Raw genomic sequence first — 12225 nt, 5'->3', positions numbered from 1 at the left:
TTCTTTGCCAAGAAAATATTTTCCAACTACTCATTCTTCTTTGTTTCCACCTATACTGCTCCAATTGTCAATAATTATTAATTGCACGTTTAAACAATTTAGGATTAAGAAATTGATAGAATTTTTTTATTACTTCATGACTAGCTTCAGTAGTTGATGGTTCTATGTTCTATAGATACAGTAACTGACTTGCCTTGTAGAGAGATAGATATTGTCCTATCACAGAGAGCATTGTGTTGAAGATTGACCTGGACATGCATTATGATGAATTTGATGCCATTCCTCTTGAGTTTGTCATTTATAGCATTAAAAAATGGCATGATTGTCTGATTGAAATTGCAAATGCTAGTCCATTTTAAGTCATTGCTGCCTAAGCTACTGATCTTTATGCATCCCATTTCTTTTTTGATGGCTTCAAGTTTTCCTAGATATGGCTTCATATAATCCACGTTCTTATTATTTATTATTTGCAGCCATTTATTCTCATTTTGAATTGTACCCCATCAGCAAATGTTGTACTCCACCTCCGTAATTAAGATCGTCTCCACTCTGAAGAGGTTACACGTCACCAGTCTTAATGTGAGTGCTTCCTAACCTCCTGACTCATCGTGACTGTATACAGCAAGCTACAACTACCCTGAGTTTTTCAGGATGTAACTCTTTTTCTTTATTAATGAATCTTTTTATTGGGGCTCATACAAGTCTTATCACAATCCATACATATATCAATTGAGAAAAGCACCCCTATACATTCGTTGCACTCATCATTCTTAAAATTTGCCTTCCACTTGGGTTCCTGGAATCAGCTCGGTTTCCCTTTTTTTCCCCCTCCCCTTCCCTCCCCTTCCCTCCCTGCTCCCCCCTTCCCCCTGGTCACTTAATAGTAAAATAAATAATTATTTTATCTTATCTTACACTGCCGGCATCTCCCCTCACCCACCTTCCCATTGCCCATCTCCCAGAGAGGAGGTTACACATAGATCTCCAAGATCGGTTCTCCTTTTCTACACCCCCTTCCCTCCTGGTGTCGCCACTCCCACCGCTGGTGTTGAGGGGTTCGTCCGCCCTAGATTCCCTGTGTTTCCAGATCCCTACTGCACCGCTGTACATCCTCTGGTAAAACCAGGGACAAGGTAGAATTGGGGTCATGATAACTGGGAGGGGAGGAAGCGTTCAGGAACTAGAGGAAGGTTTTGATTCATTGTTGCTACACTGAACCCTGAGTGACTCATCTCCTCCCCACTCCCCCTCTGCAAGGGATGCCCAGCTGTCTACAGATGGGCATTGGGTCCCCATCACGCACTCTTCCTCATTCACGGTGATGTGATTCCCACCCTCCCCACCCCCACCCCACCTTTGTTGTTTGAGACCTGGTCTCCTCTGCCCTTCACGATCACCCATGTTGGTGTGCTGCTTCCGTGTGGGCTTTGTTTCTTCTGGGCTAGATGACCGCTTGTTTGCTTTCAAGCTTTTAAGTGCCCAGATGCTATATCTCTCAGTAGCCGGGCACCATCAGCCTTCTTCACCACACTTGCTTATGCACACCTTCGTCTTCAGTGTTTATGTGAGGAAGGTTATCACACAATGATTGTTTTTGTGCCTTGGTGTCTGCTACCTGGTCCATTCAACACCTTGTATTCGCTTAGGCCATGTGCTTCTTCTCTGTGGGCTTTGTTGCTTCTGAGCTAGATGGCTGCTTGTTTGCCTTCAAACCTTTAAGACCCCAGATGCTATATCTTTTTGATAGCCGGGCACCATCAGCTTTCTTCACCACGTTTGCTTACACACACGTCTGTCTTCAGTGATCATGTCGGGAAGGTGGGTATCATACAATGACCGTTTAGCAGGGTGAGGTGCTCAGGCTGTAACTCTTTACGGAAATAGAATGCCTGGTCTTTTGCCCCCTGCTCCTTGGGAGAAAGATGGGGTTTTCTACTCCTATAAATGCCTACAGCCCCAGGAACTCAGAGTCACAGTTCTGCTCTGTCCTATACAGTCACTTTGAGTCAATATTGACTCAATAGCATTGAGATTGGTTTTGGTTTTGTTCCCAATCCCAGGGGCTTATCTTTCGGCATGTGTCGGACAATGTTCTGTTGTTATTCATAACATTTTCAGTGACTAATCCCTCAGAAATGTACAGCCTACTTATTATGGTTAGTATGTGAGTAACATGGAAGCTGTCCTGAAACTGGATCCCAGGGGTGAACCTGTTTGTGTTTGAAATACTAATGGCATGACTTCCATCAGCATAGAAACACAAAATATGCCAAAATAGGACAAACAGAGAGATAAATTATTGGAATGGGGACAGAAATGGGGAATAATTCATCCTAAATAGTGGCTTTGAATGGGGGAGAAAAACTAAACCTATATTCGAGTTACATCTAAATTGTCCTACCCATGGAATTCACCATGCCATTTAGGGTAAGCCATCCTGGTGAATGGAGCTAATCTTGTAGATTCCTACTATTTAAAAGCAAAGTCACTTTTCTGGAACAGAGCTGGGCAGGTACATTGGTGTCTCCTTTTTTCTATCTCCAGCAGATAGGATTGGTGCAGAGAGAAAATAGATTTCATGTATGTCCATGTTACAAATAAAACCAAACACTGTCACTGAGTTAATGCTGACTCATAGTGACCCCTGTGGGTTTCTGAGACGGTAACTGTTTACGGAGTAGCAAGCCCAGTCTTTCTCCTCAGAGCTGCTAGCAGTTTCAAACTGCCTATCAAGAGGATCACAGCTGAATGTATAACCACTACACCTCCAAGGCAGGTAAATGTTACAAATATGTAAATTAATATAGCATTTTATAGACTAATGTCAATGATCAAACTTTGTTTCTGGCTTCATAATAATGAGTTTGACATATCTCTCAGTGGATGACTGGGAGTTGATTATCTGTAAATCCATAGCAAGAACAGGCAGATTTAAATAAAATCTGGAAAATAATTAAGAATAATTAATAACTATTTATGTATTTGACTTTATGGATTACTGAGTCTAATGAAAGATTCATAAACACAAATTTGCAAGACATTTCTGAGACTGTGATATCACGTCATTTGGTTTGCAAAGCTCGAGCCTATTTCCTTTTTCTCTTTCACTTTCAAGTTCCTATGAAACTGGCATGATAGCATTCAGGTCAATCAGCCTCTTGGGCAAGAACTCTCTTTTCTATAATTTAGCTAGAACAGGGCATGCTCTGACTTAAATTGTACAACATATGTAATTTGCTATTTCTCCCTCATTTCTCCATTCATTGTCTCCATTGTGGACCAGCACCTGTAAAGGCTGTGATGGTGTTATGTGACTATTCCTCCAGTGTCCAGTGGTGGCTTGCTGTTCTTATGTCCTTATCTCATTTGGTCCAGAGGAACCAGCCTATTCACAACTCAAAGCTATAATAGTATGGTTTAAGAAGAGAAAAGAGGGTGGCTCTCAGCTGTAGGTTCCTTCCTAGTTGCTAACACGTTTTCAGCTTCTTTATTGCAGCAAAAGCTCAAAGACAAAGCCATCGTAAGATGCACCAATAGCAAGCCTGGAAACAACATGGGTTATGAGCAACAGTTTGAATGTGGGAGAGCAGAGGGGGATATTTTCAGGCAAACTGGCTGTTGCTATAATTTGTTTCACTTTTTAAACAAACATGGGTGCGTGTGCCACAACTTAGAGAGTTTGGGGTTGAGATAAAAGTCGTCCTGATAAGAATATTTGGGCCCCAGCCTGGATCACAGAGAGTCCTCAGAGTGGCAAAAGAGGATCACACATACATCCTAATTGGATGACCTGTCTGAACAAGGAGAAATCCAGAGTTCTAAGAACTCAGAAAAATAAGAAGGAAAAGGACAAGGAGGCATTGAAATATGAAGATAAAATCAATACAGAATTGCCTGGAAAATCAATAGAAGGATAAAGGACGTGCCGGGGATGTGAAATATGTGCTCTGTCTTCTGTACAAGTCAGAAATCTAGCAGTGTGTTTGAACATGCTGCAATTCTGTAATTAAAGCTCCAGGGAGAACCGTAGTGGGGGAATCTTAATAATCAAGTGAAAAGGATGCCAAGGAAATCAGTGATTTCTTGTCAGGAAAACAGTTGCATAGGAAAATCTTAAGTTAAATATGAGCTCATGTACATAGCCAGAAGATAGATTGATACCTATGTCTATGTGTTTGTGGGAGAAACTGAGACTTGATTTCAGAACCACAACCCTGTCAACGCGCATATCTTTCAAAGGACCAAAGCAATTCACTTACACAATTATCACAAGCCTCGTGATCACAGCATGGTCCTCTGATATTCTTCAAAGGGAAATATTCCCTCTTTTCAAATCCCCAGGGAATCTGCAAAGGGACAATCCAGGAATCAAATAAAACCAAAGGTAATTGCTTATGCTTACCCTTTCATTTACCAGTTGTGAATAAACCAATTAGGGAAAAGGTCAACTCGGGCTTTTTTTGTTTGTTTGCTGTTTTCTATTTTTGAAAGTTTCTCTAAAAGAGAAGGTCGCTCAAAAATGTGATGCTAAAGCGTGGTCATGTAGGCAGAGAATTGGGGACTATCTTATAGCGTGAAACCGTGTCTATTGGTTTTCCCCTCCTGAAAGCAGGGGTAAGGTTCTGGGACCAGACTGAGGCAAATGCACTTATCACAGTCCAAAAGTAAAAGTCATTGCTCTCCAGTTGTCTGCAGGTGCTCTTTTGAAACAGATTGAAACAATAAGGAATGGTTATGTGTCTTGTTTAGGTTATGCAAGTATAACTAAGTGGGCCTGAATATCGGACAAAGAAAAGTGGAACATATTTATATTTATTTTAATTAAGTCTATCAAAATATAAATCTAAATGATGTATAGCCTTCAAAAATATTTTCTTGACAGCTTATCATTAAAAAGTTACTGTTGATCCAGGTATTTTGGATATTCCAAAATTGCCAATATTTTTCCAAAAGAGTATATTTAAATTCACTAACAGGGGGACATTATTTAAAACAAATTTTAAGTGTTCAGAGTGTCTTGTCACCTAAGTTTTTCCTCTGTACAAATCAACAATCTATGTGTTTTAGTTCAGAACAGTGTCTGTACATATATATATTCATTTTCTCAACAGTATATTAAATTGTATACCATTGGCTAATCTAATGACACCATCAGTAGAATTATCATCATACGTCGTATGGGGGTGGTTTATAATATTTACCAATAAAATGATAGTAATATCTCTAAAGTAGAACAGGGACACATATAAACCATACATATATTAATAGATTTTGAGCTTGCACATAATCATAAACCCTAATCTAAGAACAATTCATTCATTTTTTAATCATTTTATTAGGGGCTCATACAACCCTTACCACAATCCATACATACTTCAATTGTATAAAGAACATTTGTACATTCATTGCCCTCATCATTCTCAAAACATTTGCTCTCCACTTAAGCCCCTGGCATCAGGTCCTCATTTTTCCCCTCCTTCCCTGCACTCCCCTCCCTCATGAACACTTGATAATTTATAAATTATTCTTTTGTCATATCTTGCCCTGACCGATATCTCCCTTTACCCACTTTTGTGTTGTCCATGCCCCAGGGAGGAGGTCACATATATATTCTTGAAATTGGGTCCCCCTTTCCAACCCACTCTCCCTCTACATTCCTTTGCCCTAATGAAGAGGTCACTGAAGATCTGCTTGCTATAGCAAAAATAAGCAAAAAATAGTGGAAAATTCAGATGGTTCTCAGGTACCAGAAAAAAATAGCTTCCAGGGCCTTAGAGGCTTGTCTTAAAACAAGCAGCCATCTAAGTGAAGTGTCATCTAAGTCCACACCAAAGAAACACACCAGTCTGTGTAATCCAAGGATTATAAGTAATAAAATACAAGACCTGTGGAGGGAACCATATTGTAGCTTAAATGCTGAGCACTTGGTTTGCAGAAGGCTATAGTTGACAGTGAAGCTCTGAATAATTTTGCAGGATTCTCACATGGGTTAAGCCTGCAGTGAATCAGTGAACCCTTTATGACCATTGACCAGGGATGTGAATAGCCTTATTATCAGAAAGTGGATTAATGCAAATATAGTTAGGCTAAACTTTAATACATTATCATTTGTTCTCCCTTGTGACCCATTTTCCATTTGTTCCAGTTTTTATTACTTCTTACTTTCTCTTGGGTTGAACGTTTTTGTGTGTTTATTTTGTTATCGTTGGGTTTGTGTGTGTGTGTGTGTGTGTGCGCGCATATTTTGTTTGTTTGTTTGGTTTTTGGTATATTTTTCTTATTCAAATTCAAGGATGAATAAATCTATGGAGGCAACAACGGACTGGATTAATAGTTTCATAGGGTTATAGCAGGGAAGATCTGAGACTTGGGAGAAATGAGGAGTTAATAATAAGAACAATGAAGAAAATATTCTAAAACTGATGTGGTGATGATTGTACAACTCTCTTGGATGTGTGTGAACCATTGAATTATGTGGTATGTAAATTATATGTCACTAGCACTATTAGATTTAAAGAATAAGTGTGGACAGGTATACTTAAGTGATTTTTTTAAGTGCAACAAATTCCCATGCTGAACTTTGAAAAAATATAGAAATAATGAAAACTTTCAGGCATGAATACTAATTCAGAAGGATCCCAAGGAATAATAAAGAATTTAATAATTTTCAAGAAAATTCACAAATACTGACATAGGCAAATAATATTCAACCTACAAAATATGAAAGCCTGAAGAAGAAAACCAATACACAGGACCAGAATCAATATTAAACCATACAATGGATGAATAATTTGTTTTAACACTTAAAAATATTAATAGAAATATGATGGAAAATCACAATTTGAAGGAAAGCAGCGCGAACAACCTCCTTTTGGAAGCAAAACAAAACACTTAATAACACTTAGAATCCAAGAGGAGAATATGCCTGGTGCTAAGTTCCTAATTGGATGCTTTAGACCTAGTTTCCATTGCAGCTCTTGGTAACTCAGTTGGTGTGCTATGGAACACTGGGATTTTAGACTCTGTTATTTTGAGGCACATACATCCTTCCTAGGCCACACCAAAGGACTGGATGTGGAAACCACACTAAGTGAACTGAGCTTTACCTCAAACTCGCTGTAGCCCTGGGACTAACGGCAGAAACTCCGTAGCATGAGAAGCACGATTACTATCCCAAGTGCATAGAACTGGTCACATTGGACTTTGGTCTAAATCTCTTGCTTTGATGGCGCCCAATGAATGGTACCTTGAAATATCATAGACTTAATATTTTAATGCCCTACTTGCCTCATTATGACATGTATTTATCGATAGGTCTGACTCTGCTGTTGCAAATTAACATTATTGAAGTTTTACCATATCGCCAACCCCCACTGTTTGTGTAAATAACACTGTGTCATCATTTAAGAGTTTAATCTGCACAAGTTCACAGTTTATGTAGTGTGGTTCATAGCTAACCTAGACCCAGATAATTTCTTTTTCTCGACAGTGTTTTAAATTCGATGCCATTGGTTACACTGATGAAAATGTCAATATGTAGTGGTTACACAATGGGCTGCTAACTAAAAGGTCAGCATTTCAAAACCACCAGCCAGATCCAAGAGAGAACTTTAAACTTTCTGCTTCTGTAAAGATTTGTTTGTTAGTTTTTTAAAAATCATTTTATTAGGGGCTCATACCACTCTTATCACAATCCATACATATACATACATCAATTGTATAAAGCACATCTGTACATTCTTTGCCCTAATCATTTTCAAAGCATTTGCTCTCCACTTAAGCCCTTTGCATCAGGTCCTCTTTTTTTCCCCGTCTCTCCCCGCTCCCCCCTCCCCCTCCCTCATGAGCCCTTGATAATTTATAGATTGTTATTTTGTCATATCTTGCCCTATCTGGAGTCTCCCTTTACCCCCTTCTCTGCCGTCCATCTCCCAGGGAGGAGGTCACATGTGGATCCTTGTAACCAGTTCCCCTCTTTCCAACCCACTCACCCTCCACTCTCCCAGTATCGTCCCTCACACCCCTGTTCCTGAAGGTATCATCCACCCTGGATTCCCTGTGCCTCCATCTCCTATATGCACCAGTATATAACCTCTGCTCTATGAAGTCTTTCGAGGTAGAAATTAGATCATGGTAGTTGGGGGAGGAAGCATCCAGGATTTGGGGGAAAGTTGTATTCTTCATCAGTACTACATCGCCCTCATCTCCTCCCCTAAACCCCTCTGTGAGGGGATCTCCAGTGGCTGACAATGCTTTGGGTCTCCACTCTGCACTTCCCCCTTCATTCACTATGGTATGTATGTATATATATGTGTGTGTATATATATATATATATATTTGGATGATGCCTTACACCTGGTCCCTTTGGCACCTCATGATCACACAGGCTGGTGTGCTTCTTCCATGTGGGCTTTTTTGCTTGTGAGCTAGATGGCTGCTTGTTCACCTTCAAGCCTTTAAGACCCCAGACACTATCTCTTTTGATAGCCGGGCACCATCAGCTTTCTTCGCCACATTTGCTTATGCACCCATTTGTCTTCGGCGATCGTATCATGGAGGTGTGTAGCCAATGATATGATTTTTTGTTCTTTGCTGCCTGATAACGGATCCCTTCGGGATCACGTGATCACACAGGCTGGTGTGTTTGTTTTTTAAGTGAAGGGTGAATACAGGTGAATGAAGCCTCTGAAGAATTCTTTCTGACAATAGACCAGGGATGTCAATAGCCTTGTGACCAGACAGATCTATCGGAAAGTGGATTAAATGTATTAGAAAGTAAATACAGTTAATATTTAGCACCTTATCATTTGATCTCTGAATTAGTGAGGTTTTTTGTGCCAACCTGGCCAATAAACACATGTGGGGCTAATTGAAGGGTGGAGAGATAAATGGCTCAGTGAGCCTCGCCTTTCTAGTTCTCTGGTCTCTTGATTTGTGATGGTTGGACCAGGCTGCAGTTGCCTTAGCCAGTTCCCTGCTTTGGCTGATAAGACTCACTTCCTGCAAGACATTCCCAAGGGGAAGCCACATGGACCCACCCTGATGCAGCCTGGGTGCTGGAGCAGCCATGTGGAGGCCCCTGCTAGCACTGAGATGCTTACATGTTCACTGATTCAACTTTCCTCCTGCAGTTGGCATCATTGTATCTGTTTTGTGGGATGAAGGAGGACTTTGTGAATTGGTGTTGGACATAGGGATTAATGTTGGACTTGTGAGCTTGGGCAGCACTGAGTTGGGATGTTTTCTTGATGCGCACTTAACCTTTATATAAAAATCTCTCTTATACATGAATTTCTGTGGATTTGTTTCTCTAATGTACCCAGACTAACACAATATCCCTTATGATACCTTTTAAATTTGTTGTAGTTTTTAGTATTTTGATTTTTTTCAATTGAGGTTTTTTCTATTTTACTTGTTAGTGTTATTAGTTTTGTTTTATGTTTTAATGTTCTTATTTATATGAAATCCAGGATAGTTAAACTATAGAGACAGTAACTGGATTAATGTTTCCTTGGGTACGATGATAGAGGTTGGAAGAAATGGGGAGCTAATAACAATGAGTACAAGAATGAAGAAAATCTTTTAAACTTGATTGTAGTGATGATTGTACAACTCTTGTTGATGTGATTCAACTATTGAATTATATGATATGTGAACCAAATGCCAATAAAACTAAATGTACAGGTTTATATATATATACACATTTGTGTGTATGAATATATACACACATATATACACACATATATAAATTACCAAAATCTTACAAGAGGAAAACCAACACCAAGACTTCTTCTAATAAATTTTCTGAATTTTAAAACGGGATCCTTGACCATCTAGAAAAACAAAGGAAATTACTAACAAGGCAATGAAAATTTGTTTACCATCATATTTTAGACAGTAGTGGTTTATGCCAGAAGATGATGAGGTACTTCATTTGTGTTTCCAATGGAAAGGATATGAACAGAGTAATTTTATACCCCCCAAATCTGACATTCAAGTTAGAACTGATACCAAGGGTCATCAACATATCAGTTCTCAGTGAACTGTATCTATATTCTTGAGGGTGTACTAAAGAACAAGCATTATATAACCAACTATGATTAGAGAAGAGGCATTGATATAAGGAATAAAGGATAGCATTCAATATACATTACTTAACAACCAAGATCAAATAAGAGTTCAAAAGAAAAGAGAACATGATGTAATGGTCAAACTCATGAGAGACTTGTTAGCTGTTGTTAGGTGTCATAAAATTGGTTCCAACCCATAGTCACCCTTTGCACGACTGAACGAAACCCTGCCTAGTCCTGTGCTAGCCTCACATTGGCCCTACACTTGAGCTCTTTTTTGCAGCCACTGTGTCAATCTATCGCGTTGACCACCTTCCTCTCCTGGACTGACATTATACAAAAGCTCCTGAGCATGTCAGGTGAAGTCGTGCCAGGTCTGCCTCAAAGGAGAACTTTGGCCATGCAAACATTAATTGGGGGAACAATATGGAGGCAGTGAATTGCTTTGGCCATTTTGACAAATTCCATGAGCATTTTCAGTTCTTTTACAGGCATGATAAAATTAATACTTCTATTCTTATGTTGTTGCTTACATCATGTGAAATAAAGCTAAGTACTATACATTAGTCTATCACTATCCTGTGTACTTAACCAACAGGATTCTTGGTGGGGGAGAAAATTATAGACATATTCAGATTCTAAGTTTGCATTGGAAGTACCAATGTATTAACTAGTTTTAAAGAAATCTTTAAATGTTTTCTTTCTCTGCTTTGAAAAAAGCCTAGATATAGCAAAATGGATTGAGCATTACTTATGGCTAGATATTAGTCTCAAAATACTATTTACCACTAAAAGAAACTAAAAGTTTCCCAAGGACTTCTTGGGAAACTGATTTCAAGTTTGATATAAGAAATATACAAGATATGTATGAAACAGTTGTCAATGCCAGGTACCAGGAACTCTCAAAGACTAGTAGGTCACTTATAAAATACACAGAAACTTGAAAAAGTTTCTGCTGGTCAAATATGGGGCACGTTAAGTCTTAGGAAACTTAAATCCTTTTTACTCAGTCACTAACTAAAAATGGGCTTTTTGACTCGATCTAGCTGGCCTTGGCAGGAGCTCTGGTGATGTAGTTATTTGTGTATTGAGCTGCTAACTAGAAACCCAGTGGTTCCAACTCACTAGCCATTCTGCAGGAGGAAGAGGAGGCTATCTGGTACTGTAAAGATTTCAAATCTTAGAAAAACAGAGGCGTGAGTCTCCATGAGTCATGATAGATTTGATGGCAGGGAGCAGACTTCACGGTTGGAGATCCAGTGATCTGTTTCTATGAGGTAATGGACCTGGAAAACCTATAGAGCACAGTTCTATTCTGAAACACATGGGATCGAGCACTTCCAGTGGAATAGCCATTTCAATGGATTCAAATTCATCACAAATGTTTCAGTTTATGAATTCATAATAATTAAATTGTACAAAATGTCATCTTCAGAGATTAATACAGAAAATAACTCTGTTTTTAAAAAATCTATTTAAAAATCTGGGAGCATGCATTTACCTTGTTTGTTTGGGATATCCCTGGTTAACCAAATAAATGGAAGTGGCTTATTAATATAGTATTCTGAATCATACATGTAAAAAATAAGAGAAATGACAGATTTGATATATCACTATTATGAAACTACCCATCATTAACAAATGTAGGCATTGAGTATCCATAGCTACAAATATTGCAAGAAGAGAGGATAAAAGACAAAAATGTGTTTCCTGATGAAAATATATATTCTATATATGGCTTTGCCAAAGTGATCAAAGCTGAATCTGACCAAGCTTCTCATTTCTGGTCTACATAAAGTATGGAGGACAGATGGACATGTTGATTGGAACCGGGAGTGTGCAAGCAGAAAAATGCAGATCATGGCTGACTCTGCAGATCACACCTCCTATCTTGTCTAGGGCACCAATGACATCCACTGTCAGCAAGTTGGTTGCAACCCAAAGTGACCCTGTAGAATACAGTGTAACTACCCCTGTGAGCTTCGGAGATTTTACATCTTTATAGGAAATGTCAGCCTCATCTGTCTTCTGTAGGGCAGCTGGTTCAAACTGCTGACCTTGTGAGCAACAGTCCAACACCTAGCCAATAAGGCCACTGCCAAGGCTCTTTGTACCAAATGCAGATAACAAAAATGAAAGGATGTGGAGGAAAGCT

The sequence above is a fragment of the Tenrec ecaudatus genome, chromosome 7, assembly GCF_050624435.1.
Source record: "Tenrec ecaudatus isolate mTenEca1 chromosome 7, mTenEca1.hap1, whole genome shotgun sequence".
Lineage (NCBI taxonomy): Eukaryota > Metazoa > Chordata > Mammalia > Afrosoricida > Tenrecidae > Tenrec > Tenrec ecaudatus.
Note: the sequence above shows the minus strand (reverse complement) of the source record.